Here is a 14,182-nt window from a genome sequence, read left to right on the forward strand (position 1 = left end):
CCAAAGTGCACTAAACCTAGTAGAGATCTTCGACCTAACGATAATGGAACTTCAAGCCCATTTAATCAATCCGCTTTGTACCTTATTGTTGACCGAATCGGATGCACACCAGGCCTAAATTGTCTCTCAGTCACCCAGAGAGGAAAGGAAGATCAGATCCGAAGTTTACGAAGCGAAGAGAAAGTGGATATGAGTTCTACACGCTTTCATTTTCAAAAGCTTCGCTTGCCTACAGTACTTTATTCAGGATCTGAATTCCTTGATCATTTCCATGGCGGATAACACAAATGAAATCGCTTCCCTGACCGCCCATCTTATGAGTCCATTCTTGTCTTGTTGGTTTGTTGTACTATTCTATACCTCTCTCGATTTATAGAAAGACGTTTGGGAGCTGGGAGGGCCTATTGTGAGGGAAATTTCCTTTTCACGGTAGGCAAAGGTAAAGCGGGAGCTGCATATGTCCACGGTGATCAAGGTAGAGCGACTCCTTCTTTAGAAGAGGTTGGTTTTATCGAAACTGTTAGATCCGCTTTCATTAAAGAAAAAATAGGAGCTCTTGGTTTGGCCGATGTCGATTCGTATGGCAATGCGGACTCGACTCAGGATGTGGATTCCGCTTTTCATACTGCTGCTATGAGCCGAACGAGCTGGTAAGCTATCTCGCTAAACGAAAGGAAAGAGCACGTACGGGTTGACCTTGTTACGAGGGGCGGGGCCAGCCAAAGAAGGTCAGTCGGACTAGGTTAGGACCCTTGATCCGGTTCAGCTAGGTTTTTGTTGAGTTTTATGCTCTAAAACTCATAGTTTGTAAACAAAAACATATTTTATTTTCAATAAAGTTATTATTGTTGTTTATTCAGTAAAGATTGTTATTGAATAAAGTGAACTTTACAATCATTAATCTAAATCCAATAAACTAAGAACACTCTGGCTATAGTATGATTACTTGAACTATATGAAGAGACATAAGAGTGGATCAAGTTCAAGTATATATAGTCAAAATGATCTATAGTATAAGAATAAGGCTGAGTACCTTATTCTGGGGACACTATGGGTGCGGCCCACTTTTGTAGATATAAACAATGTGATCACTAAATTGTACATGTGAAGACATGTGAGTGGGGGCGTCCTATGCAATGAGTATTGCATAAGATTGGACCATGAAGAAAACCACTCTCACTTTATAATGTCGTTTACTGTTCAGACTGATTTTCTTTTCATTCGATAACCTAGGTAACTCGGTTTTAATCCTGAGCTAACCATGAACTCCTGTTTATTGGGAATTATCCTTAGATTTGCATGGGTGAGAGTGGCTCTAGTTCGCCGACTCAATAGGCCTCCCATTTCAGGGGTAAGACTGGGTGAATGGCTAGGGACGTGGGGTACAAGATGGAATTCACTCATACCCACTTTTAAGGATAGAAGAGAGGTAGTTCCCTTAAGCACTGACTCCAGGTCTTGAACAAGGGGCCCCACCCTCTCATTAGCCTGAGAGGGATTCGGTTTACTGGTTGGACCACAAACCAATTGTTCATTAGAGGATCAGTGAGACATAAGGAACAAGAAGTAACTTTAGTGGTAAAACGGTAAATTGACCCTGCTCTAGTTACGAACAACCTGTGAAGGATCGACTTACTAATCATGGTTATATCAAATGGATAGAAATATATCTATAGTAGGGGAGTGCAACTACTAGGCTATTGTGGAGTGTCCTAGTAGTTAACGAATGTTGGTTAACAAGGTTAATGAGTTTAACCAGTTAATCTTGGATCGTTGGAGCCCATGATCTATAGGTCCATTAGGTCCCTCTGCTAGCTCATATCAGACTAAACCATAGAACAGTGTGATGAGTGAGTTCGAAGTGTTTAAATTCAACTTAGGGAATATGCACTACATATATACGATATATTTAACTGCATTTTTGTTTTATTTACGAACTAAACAAAAAGAGAGGATCTGAGATATTTAAATAAGATTTAAATATCTTAATCAATTATGTGTCGGAATTCATTGGGATTGGCATTTGAATTAATATTAAATATTAATTAAATAGTTTAATTAATCATTTAATTTACTTTAATTTGAAATTCATTATTCAAATTCATTGTTGAATTAAAATGAAGAAAGTCAAAATGTTGACTTTATTTAATGGAAAAATCCATGTTAGTGGAATCTTGAGGTGTCAAAATTTGGTTTAACCAAACTTGCATGCTTGCCAAATAACCCCACAAGTTTGAGTGGAATTTTGAGTGTCAAAATTTGGTTAACTCAAACATGCATGCTTGCCACATAATCCCAAACATTTGAGTGGAATTTTAAGTGTCAAAATTTGGTGATCTCAAATTTGCATGAACATGCAAACATGACTCTTTAAATAGAGTGATCATGGTACATGGAAGATCTTCTTCTTCTTGGTGAAAAGCCTTGAGAAAAAACCTCTCACAAACACTCTCTTCACATATACAAAATCCCTCCCAAGTTTAGTCACTCACCAGATTCCACAATCCCGTTCTAAGGCCGAAGAATAGTGGAGAAGACACTAGTGGTGGTTCGAAACCGGTTCGTGAGGAAAAAGGAGTTTGAACTACAAAAGGATAGTATCTAAACTCATTAAGTTTTAAGACTTATAAACATGCTAGTTATTTACTATAATTGATGTTGTAAAAGTTCCTAAGATCCAAATTGCTTCCGCATGTGTTATATTAACACCATCAGTTCTTCCATGCGAGAATGTATGCGTATTGGTATCCTCTTTAGGACCGGTTGCTTCCTCTTTTTGTCTATACGTTTGGAGAAACCTACTAAGCCCGCCTTTCTTATCAGGTGTGATTCAATCTTTCAGCTCAAACTTTTCTATCGTGGAAAAAGTAGGAGTACGACTACCTTTTCCTTTTCTTGCTTGAGCCAAGGGATCATTCAGTTTCTACCGAAAAGTTTGCTATCTATTAGTTTAGTTGTTGTAAACGAATGTATTTCTCATTTCATGTTAGCTCCTCCAAGAGCTTCCTGGTCCGTAGTAGATGAAACCTACTGATTTTTTAACCCTGCTATCAAAACCTAGCCATTCTCGCTTGTTGCTTTAAGTGGTCTCCCCACTATGGTCTTCAACAAGTAAAGGTCATGTTCATGAAGCCTTGGAAGGCATGAAGCGGAGCAAGTTTGGAATAACTTAAGAATGTTACACATTATGCCTCAAGAAAATTTTTGTTGTCGTACTTAAAGGTCCTACCGGGAGTTGAACCCAGGTCGTTGGATTCAAAGTCCAAAGTGCTAACCACTACACCATAGAACCCCTTGTAAAAATTTATTTTGGAATGGTTTTTCCTATTTTATGCAGATTCCACAAGAAGAGAGATCCTATCACGAGTAAAACTCAAGTTATTGGATTCAAAATTCTAGAGCTGTTTTATCTAACTCGTTGTGATCTTGAGCACCTTTAGAGTGGTTGCAGAAGTAACCCTCCAGTGTTGATTGAAGCTCTTAGAGAACATGTAATTTTATATATTTCTTATAGTTAATTTATATATTGTTGTATATTACAAACAAATTGAAATAATACTTTACATCCCAGTCTTTCTTTCTTCCGTGCAAAACTTAACATGAAAACTATATTATTTCAATATTCACTCGAGAAACAAGGGGTGAAAACTATATTATTTCAAACCCTCCATTATTGCTTCTACTTTGCGTGAAAATGCTTTCACTAAACCATGTTACTAACTGGTTGGTTTGGTTCGGTTCAATTCTTAGGTCCACTAGATTGAATCGACCCCTAGCTCAATTAAACTCTTGATAATATAAAAATCATAAGTTTCTTAAATTACGATAACTAAAAGTTTAACGCCTAATTTTTTTTAGAATATTTATCTTTGTGTCTAGTTGATCTCTAAATGCTTAGAAGTATCTAATAAGACTTCTATTTAAGGAACTTTTCTCTATAAAAGATGTAAGACTTCAGGTTTATTATTAAGGAATTTCAAATGAGTGATTTGATATATCACAGAGGACAAAATATTTATTTGTTTCAAATATCTTATGTTGACCATTCTTTTTCTAATGGCATTAGATTGAATCTCATTAATAACAATATCCCAAAACTCAAGTAAAGATGACATCAAAATTAATACTTTAATTTCATCTTCAAAATTTATTTCCACTTAACTCAGTTGACTTATAATCATAATAGTCATTTATTCAACAATAAGGGTGTTAGCATGCATTTGGAAATGAACCATATCTAAAAAATTTAGATAAAATAGAAAAGAATTGTAATCTCAAAGACAATGATACTATGTGAAACTAGCCTCAACTTAACTCTTAGGGGCGGTAAACCAACGGTTCCTTCACCCAAGACCCATGGCCCAACTCCTAACATGGAAGGGATAATCTAGAGAATCATTCCAAGAACCCTAACGGATGGGTTACAAACTCACATTATCAAGCTCGACAACAAACAATGTCGCCGGCAAACTTAGGAATAAAAATAGGAGACATTTTATTGATTTAGGAGGGGTAAGTGAAAACAAAAAGAGAGTCATGACCTATTTTTTGGTGGGTTCTCGAAGCACCGATTGCAAGTTAAGAGAGGTTGAAAACAAAGTAGAATGTTTTCTCGAAATAAAAAAAGAAATAAAATATAATGAACACATATATTTACATTTACATTATATTCAAAATATCAAAAATAGTTGGTGTTGTTTGTCTAGGACAATCTTAGTTTTTGACCATGTTCATAGTGGGTGAAGTAGCCTAATTGTAAGTTTTTTACCATGTTCATAGTGGGTGAAGTAGCCTAATTGTAAGTTTTTTACCATGTTCATAGTGGGTGTTTGGATATCACACTCTTTTCTTAATGATTTCTTGATTCTTGTCCGAGAACAGTGGCCCTTAGGTTCTAAGTACATGGTTCTTTTCCTTTAGACACTCGGTGGTCGGCTTTGTCCAAAATAAAAGGGCCCAACCATATTCAAACTGATGACCTCTTAATCTGCAGTCAAATGCTCTACCACTGAACTATGGACCCATTTTGCATGATTTCAACCTTAGTGGCCCCTTCTACAGAGTGTCAGTCCAAAAGTGAAAAAAGTGTCTGTCTAAAATAAAAGGGCCCAACCAAGTTCAAACGGGTGACCGGTCAAATTCTCTACCACTGAACCGTGGATCCATTTTGTAGGATTTTAACCTTAGACATAGTGTCGGTCCAAAAAGTGTAACAAATTTCTATCCAAGATAGAAGGTCCCAACTATGTTCGAATTGGTGATCTCTTGATCAGCAATCAAATGCTCTAACATTGAGCTATGGACCCATTTTGTATGATCTCAACCTTAGTGACCCCTTCTACAGATTATCAGTCTAAAAGTGACCCTACCTAATCGGCTATGGACCAATTTTGTATAAATTGGTGGATTACCTATGGGGAATTAAACACAGGTCGTTAGATTCAAAGTCGAAAGTGCTAACCACTACACCATAGAACCACTTGTTAAACTTTATTTTGGCAGCAATTTTGATAAGCGCCAACAACGCTGAATTTTGCAAAGCTCCACTTGTTAAACTTTATTTTGGCAGCAATTTTGATAAGCGCCAACAACGCTGAATTTTGCAAAGCTAGAGGTCGTAGTATCCTTATAGTCTTTCACAAGGTGTTTTCAACTTTTTTTTATAGGTAATTGAACTTTTGAGTCCATGCAAATGATTGGTTGGATTAGTATGAGTTTGAGAAGAGAGACTTTGTTAGAAACTCTCCCATAGGTAATCTCCCAAGGTGTTTTCAACTTCTTTTATAGGTAGAATTTTAAAATCAAACCGCAACAAAATTTACTTCTATCTAGCAAAATTATTTTTTGTTTGAAACCAGATTATTCCCTTCTTTTTCTAAAACTAAATTTGACTCTTGAATAGATTTTAATAGTTTTGTTAATTAAATTTTCTTTAAAAAATTTTGTACACATAGTACAATGGAAAGAATATATATATATTTTTTTTTTTACTATTTTGTAATTTGTATGGTATTATTCGAGGCTTTTGAATGAAATATGATAATTGATTATCTGTCCTCTTTGACAATTTTAGATACCTCCATATCTGATATTTGATGCGTCACGTTTCATTATGAGATCTGCCCTTGGGTCAATAAGACTTCAGTAGAGAGTTTATTTGACTAATGATTTGATTTTTTTGGATTGTAGAGATATCCCTTACAAATCAAGACTTTGTATTATTTTGAAGACACTCATCAAGACATTTGTAAATGTGTTTGATATCTTGAAGGATATAAGACACGTAATTGAGAGAACCTAAAATTTTTTTGAAGTTGGCTTTTTTAGGATAGGTCATCACCAAAGTTTGAGACAAAGACCATTGGATGGGTTTTAATAAGGCTCAAATAAATTTAAAATCGAAGAAAACGGACACAACTATTAATGACTGTACACAACAAGCTGATTTCTTTTGATTACGTTAATGAATATATGTAGATGTTTAAAGTGTGGATCTTAATGGTTTTAGAAAATATAACCACATCATCAACTATCGAATTTTTTTGAAAGGATTGAAAATATCACTCATAATCTTCTGAAATTCGGATGGAGCGTTTTTTAGCCTAAATGGCATGAAGTTCCTCTCATATTTTCTAAATTGGACATAAATGCTATTTTATATTTTTCCTTTTCGGAAACTAGAATTTTCCGAAATCCCAATTTCATGTCGAATTTTATAAAAACATTTGATTCTAAATTCTTTTTATCAAATCATTTTTGTTTTGGATTGGATATCTTATTTATTCTAAAACCTTATTTAAAGGTTTGTAGTTAATTACGGGAATTAGAATTTCTGGTTTCTTTTCACCATATTGTTAACCTAAAATGTCAGACATGACCACATGCTCTTTGAAGACCTTATCAGCTTCCTCTTCAAAATATCACCTAAAATGTTGGTATTTAGGGTTTGATGCTTTTTTACTTAACCTTAGGTTTCTATTTACGGTGAACTTGTGATAAATTTTGTCAAATTATATATTTGAATACCTAATACATTAAGATATAATATCTTATTTAAATAATATTAAAATGTCGTAGAATATCATAATATATGTTTTATTAATATGAATCTCATTCAAATTTCAAATATATTTTTTTATTTAATGTTTATGATACACATCAATTATTTTAATATTTAACATATCAAATGCGTTAATATGCTTTGATATTATAGTTCAAGACTATAGGAACTTGCTCAGAGGACCTGAGAGTTACGTTGGCCCACAATGCATCTCATGGATGATGCAAAACTATGGTGACGCTTGAAGGTTAATTGTATAAAAAACTAGTCATGCACCAAAAAATCATGGGAAGACCATTGATGGAATTGAAGCAATCGACACTCCTCTGGATGGGTTTCCAATCAAAGACCTAATGTTTGATGTTGACTCTTTTGAAGAAAGAGCCACAGAATTGAACAACAAGAAACGTGGCGGTAGCTAGAACTCTATCACACATATAAAAAAACGTGTCGAAGAGTTAGACATTACATAGAAGATCTAGCTTTCATTGGGAGACCCGAGTTTGATTCTCGACAATGAAATTTTATTTTCTTATTTCTTTTATTTTATAGTTTTATCTTTTGTCACCAATTATATTTAAACTTTACCTAGGTTTGAGAAGCACTCTAATGGATGAGTTTAATAGTATCTTAAATTCAAAAGACTTTTATGAACTTGGTTTGAGAGGCACTATAATGATCAAGTTCAATAGTATCCTAGATTAAAAAGACTTTTATGAACTTTTAACCTTTAAAGTGTTATGTCATAGATATTTGGTTCAATTTCAACAAGTGACGTTGAGGTCATTCAAATGGTTAATGTGATAATCCGATCTTTTTCAAAGTCTCTTTTGTTGAACACCATCATGGCTGAGATGACTAAGATGAGCACCAGAGTGAGTTTGACAAGGAGGGTCGTAGAGAACCACACCCCAAGCCAAGCTGTTGGGCTTAACAAACTGAAAATCCAAAAACACAAACCCTTAAATGGGAGCCGGGATGCAAGGAATTAAAAAACTTTATTTTTGACGTAGAACAATACTTGAAGGTTACAGGAACTTGCTCATAGGACCTAAGAGTTAAGTTGGCCACAATGCATCTCATGGACGGTGGCGCTCGAAGGTGGATGATATAAAAAATGGGTCATGCACCATAAACTCATGGGAAGATCGTTGATGGAATCGATGCAATCGACGCTCCCCTTGATGGGTTGCCAATTAAAGACCTAACGTTTGATGTTGACTTTTTTAAAGAAAAAGCCACAGATCGAACACCTCGAAATGTCACGGTAGCTCTAAGAACTCTATCATACGACTTGAGAGTTGAGGGCTATAGGAACTTTCTCATACGACCTGAGAGTTACGTTAGCCGCAATGCATCTCATGGACGATGCAAAACTATGGTAGTGCTCGAAGGTGAATGGTATAAAAAATGGGTCATGCTCCATAAACTCATGGGAAGATCGTTGATGGAATAGATGCAATCGACGCTCCCCTGAATGGGTTGCCAATCAAAGACCTAACATTTGATATTGACTCTTTTGAAGAAAGAGCCACACAATCGAACAGCTCGAATCGTCACGGTAGCTCTGAGAACTCTAACACACACATCGAAGGACTTGTCGAAGAGTTAGACATTAAGCAAAAGATCATGCTAAAACTCTTCAGCGATCTGACAAAAGACTTCAGCACATCCACACCAAAAATCCATTGTCGTTCAGCGGTCAGGATATCTGGCTTTCACCCAGGGGACCCGTGTTCGATTCTCGGCAATGGAATATTATTTTCTTAATGCGATAATCCAGTCGTTTTCGAGGTCTCTCTTGTTGAACGACGTCATGGTTGAGATGAGAAGGTGATTCAAATGGTTAATGCGAATTAAAAAGCTTTATTTTTGACGTAGAACAATACTTGAAGGTTACTGGAACTTGCTCATAGGACCTAAGAGTTACGTTGGTTGCAATGCCCTTAAATGGAAACCGAGATGCTAAGGAATTAGAACAATACTACTGGAACTTGCTCATAGGACCTAAGAGTTACGTTGGTTGCAATGCCCTTAAATGGAAACCGAGATGCTAAGGAATTAGAACAATACTTGAAGGTTACTGGAACTTGCTCATAGGACCTAAGAGTTACGCTGGTTGCAATGCCCTTAAATGGAAACCGAGATGCTAAGGAATTAGAACAATACTTGAAGAAGGTGAATGGTATAAAAAATGGGTCATGCACCATAAACTCATAGGAAGACTATTGATGGAATCGATGCAATCGACGCTCCTCTAGATGGGTTGCCAATCAAAGACCTGACGTTTGATGTTGACCCTTTTGAAGAAAAAGCCACACGATCGAACAGCTCGAAACGTCGCGGTAACTCTGAGAACTCTATCACACACATGAAAGGACTTGTCGAAGAGTTAGACATTACTCAAAACATCATAGTAAAACTCTTAAGAGATTAGACAAAAGACTTTAGGACAACTACACCAAAAATTCATTGTTGTCCAACGGTTTTGATATTTGGCTTTCACCTAGGAGATTCTGGTTTGATTCTCTAAAATTGAATATTATTTTCTTATTTCTTTTTATTTTATAGTTTCATTTTTTTGTCACCAATTATATTTAAACTTTACCTCATTTTGAGGGGCACTTTAATGGTCAAGTTCAATAGTATCTTAGATTAAAAAGACTTTTATGAACATCGTACCTATGTTAGTGTTATGTTATAGATATTTGTTTCAATTTCAACAAGTGGGGTTGAGGTGATTTAAATGGTTAAGGCGATAATCTGGCTATTTTCGAGGTCTCTCTTATTGAATGCCATCATGGTTGAGATTAGCACTCGAGTGAGTTTGACAAGGAGACCCGAATTTAAACTTTACCTACATTTGAGAGGCACTATAATGGTCAAGTTCAATGGTATTTTAGATTAAAAAGACTTTTATGAACTTTGTACCTTTGTTAGTGTTACTTTGTACCTTTGTTAGTGTTATGTTATAGACATTTGGTCAAGTTCAACGAGTGGGGTTGAGGTGATTCAAATGGTTAATGTCACTTTATTTAATTCAAATTGTTAATGTGATAATCGAGTTGAATAGTTACAGGTTATTTCCAAGGTCTCTCTTATTGAACGCCAACAAGGCTGAAATGATTGAGATGAGCACGTGAGTGAGTTTGACAAAATTGAAATAAAATCAAATAAAATCACTAAAAAAAATCAATAAAATTGAAAAAAAATTAGCCTTATGACACTTACTTCAACTCGAAGGGCGGTAAATCAAGGATTCCTTCGCCCAAGACCCATGATCCAACTCCCAACATGGTAATGATAAGCTATAGAATCATTCCAAGAACCTCAATGGATGGGTTACAAACTCACATTACCAATCTCGACAACTGGACATGTCATCGACGTTAGAAGAACGACTGCATCAGAGCAAGTCATGGGGATAGAAGATCCCGTTGAAGGATGATAGCCCAACCGTAATCTTCAGTCCAACGAGCCAAGCTTTTGTAGAAGCAAGAACCCTTGTATTAAAGAAATTAACACCTTCTTATACAAAATTTTGATCAACCAAGAGATAAATCTAGAATTAGATGATGAGATCCAAGATTGAGAAACAAGATTTGGAATCTTTTTCTAAACTGAGTCACTTCACGATCGAACTTGATCAAGGCTCGATTGAATGACTGAGATGCAATCTACCACAAGAATTGCATGAAACTTAGAAATGACAAAGATATGCTAAGATTTCTATAAGAGGGATCGTCTCAACTTGAGATATCAATTTCATTGATCACAAATATGCTTTTACATAATAATTTTTGGGTATTTATAGTCTTCCAACAAAAGAAGTTAGTAGCTGTGATTTAATCTCGATCCCTTTAAATCTTCACACAAGACGAAGTCAATTTGAGCATTACAAACTTTATGAAATTAATATAATAAATAAAGTTTTCTAACCACTCATGAAATGATGCTTGCAACTTCATCCACTACTTCAACCGTGCAAATATTTACTTTTGAATCTCCAAATGGTCTTGACTCAAACGAATCAGCTTGTAATACATGAATTGATGGTTGAACCTAGCCTATCCAATTTTGTAGATGAAGTATGAATGTTTGTTGAATCTCCTTGGCCTTGGGTTGTGTAATAGGTCCAGTTGGAACACCGTGATTCTTATCATCAACCCCCTCTTCAAAAGGATTCGTCCTCGAATCAGAAAAATCATCACCTACATCAAAAGAACTCAACTCAGCAACATTGAAAGTAGAATGTACACCGTGATTCTTATCATCATCTCCCTCTTTAGGATTCGTCCTCGAATCAGAAAAATCATCACCTACATCAAAAGGACTCAACTTAGCAACATTGAAAGTAGAATGTATTGACAATTCTACAGGAACATCAATTTTTTTGTTCCATGCAATAAAATGAGTCATTTTATTAAATGTCTTATGGAGCATTTATAATCAAATAAAGAATTAGGAATCCACGCTATCTTTAGATCTACAGACCCACTCTCACTCCCAGCTATCCACGCTAACATTAAAATGAAAATTCATCAGTAAAATTATTTACGCTAATTCATTGAAATTTTAAAAATAAATCATCTCTAAATTTAGATAAGATAGAAAGTTATACTACTTGAATCAGGTGTGGTGAAGGTCGAACCAACACGTGACCTTCAAATCTTCAATATTACAGACTCCCAACTAAGCTATCCCGTATAACATTCAAAATGAAAATTTTGAAATTTTAAAAAGAGATAATCACTAAATTTAGATTAAATAGTCGAGTAATTTTAAAAAGAAATAATCACTCATTTTAGATTGAATATTTAGGTTATGCAAGTTAGTCGACTTGAATTAGGTGGGGTGAACGTGGACCAAACATGTGACTTTCAGATCTTCAGTGACGCTCTCCAAATTGAGCTATCCCCACTAACATTAAAAATAAAAATTCATCGGTAAAGACTATATTGAAAATGAAAATTCTGAAATTTTAAAAAGAAATAATCACTAAATTTAAATTAAATAGTAACTAATTTTAAAAAGAAATAATCACTCATAAAGAGGAGAAGTAGACAATTGAGAAACAAAATTTCAATGTTGCTTCAAGAATTAACAAAGGACGAAATGAAATTATTTTTCAACCTCGTAACTGGGTTTGGATACATTTTCGCAAGGAGTGATTCCAATCTCAAAGTGATAAGCGCCTACAATGCTGGAGTTTGCAAAGCTAGAGGTCCTTCTAGAATCCTTGCAAAACGCTCACTTAATGGATTGATTCCAACCAAGAGCTGGTTAGAAGATGAATGTCTCTTAGATCGAACTTGGAATCTATGATGGTCACTCTTAGATACCAAGACAATTCACTCCAGAATTAGCTTGATCAAAACTAATTCAATGAATCGGTTTAAACATCAAACCTAAAGCAAGGTTTGAAAAAGAATAACACCAAAAGGTATCAAGAAAACACAAAGGTTTTTTTTCTGTATTCAACAAAATCTCCCAAACATGAATATTAGATGTCTTTAAATAGGCCCAAAAGATAGCCTAACAAAATAAAGTTCAGCCACCAACCACAAATAAATGCTAATAAATGCTATTAAATACAAATTGAAGAATATAAGGAAATTCATACAAACTATTAATAAATGCTATTAAATATAAATTGGAGCAAATAAGGCATTAATAAATTTCCTTAATTGGTAATTCAACTACCAAAGGCAAGTCTTCTAATTACTTTCCAATATCAGCCACTCCATTATCTTCTTGATTTGATATGCTAATGTTATAAAGATTTTTGGGCTCAAAAGTTTTTGTTTCAACCGGTACACTAGCTAGCTTTTGAAGATGCAATGTATAGGCCTCTTGAATCTTCTTAACCTTACTTCTTATAATCGATCCTTCGGGTACATGCACGTGATCAGTTGTTGGATTCATATCACAAAGGAAGACAAAGTTACATCCAAGAGGGATGACACTTATCAAGTCCTTGAAAGAATTAATAACAATGCATATAAAATGATCTTCCAGGAGAATTTTCAGCACATTCTACTTTCAATGTTGCTGACTTGAGTCCTTTTGATGTAGGTGATGATTTTTGGATTCGAGGACGAATCCTTTTGAAGAGGGGGAAGATGATATGAATCACGGTGTTCCAAATGTTCCAACTGGACCTATTACACGATCCAAGGCCAAGAAGATTCAACAAGCATTCATTCTTCATCTACCAAATTGGATAGGCTCGGTCCAACTATTATTTCATGTGTTACAAGCTTATTAGATTGAGAAAGGACCATTTGGAGCTTCAAAAGTGAATATTTACACAGTTAAAGGAGCAAATGAAGTTGCAAGCATCATTACCTGAGTTGTTAGAAAACTTTATTTATTTTTAATTTCATAAAGTTTGTAATGGTAGAATTGTCAAATTGACTTTGTTTTTTTTTTTTTTTTGGAGATTTAAGGGGATCGAGATTAANAATTTCATAAAGTTTGTAATGGTAGAATTGTCAAATTGACTTTGTTTTTTTTTTTTTTGGAGATTTAAGGGGATCGAGATTAAATCCCGGCCACTAACTTATTTTGTGGGAAACTATAAATACCCACAAATTATTATGTAAAAATCAGATTTGTGATGAATGAAATTGATCTCTCAAGTTGAGAAGTTCCCCTTCAAAATCCGAGCATCATCTATGCAAGTTTAATGCCATTCTTGTGGTAGAATTTTGGTTGAGTGAAATTCTCAACCTTCTACTTATTTTTTGGGATTTTTTTTCTCAGTATTCATTGTAATTTATCCTCATACAAACAAGTTTTTTTTTGTAAGGAATGTATTAAGCACATGGATTTATTAATTACGGTGAACTTTTGTATAAAAAAAAGTAAATACAAATGGAGTAACATGAAATAGAAGTAAACATAGTAATAAAAAGAAACTACATAAACTTAAAGGAAGTTAATCCCATTTTACAATATAAATATTGTTCAATTGTAGCAAATAAGTAGTTTTGAAAACTAGCCATCAATCTATGTTTGTAAAACTAAAATAAAGAAAAAATAAATAAATAAAAATATTTTTCAAAAAAACTTAGTTTGGTGTGAAATTTTGCTTAAAATTAAAATGTTTTCTTTTCTTTT

The 14,182-nt window shown here is 34.6% G+C and overlaps 2 non-coding genes across 2 annotated transcripts; one reads left to right on the forward strand and one right to left on the reverse strand.

Annotated features, from left to right (window-relative positions):
- Positions 1-3,220: 3,220 nt before the first annotated feature.
- Positions 3,221-3,292, reverse strand: TRNAQ-UUG. The gene has a single exon. It is a non-coding gene; the product is annotated as a tRNA-Gln (tRNA).
- Positions 3,293-8,744: 5,452 nt separating this feature from the next.
- TRNAE-UUC lies at positions 8,745-8,816 on the forward strand. Its single transcript has one exon. It is a non-coding gene; the product is annotated as a tRNA-Glu (tRNA).
- Positions 8,817-14,182: the final 5,366 nt, after the last annotated feature.

This window comes from Cucurbita moschata, unplaced genomic scaffold (assembly GCF_002738365.1).
Source record: "Cucurbita moschata cultivar Rifu unplaced genomic scaffold, Cmos_1.0 Cmo_Scf00102, whole genome shotgun sequence".
In the NCBI taxonomy this organism is placed as follows: Eukaryota; Viridiplantae; Streptophyta; class Magnoliopsida; order Cucurbitales; family Cucurbitaceae; genus Cucurbita; species Cucurbita moschata.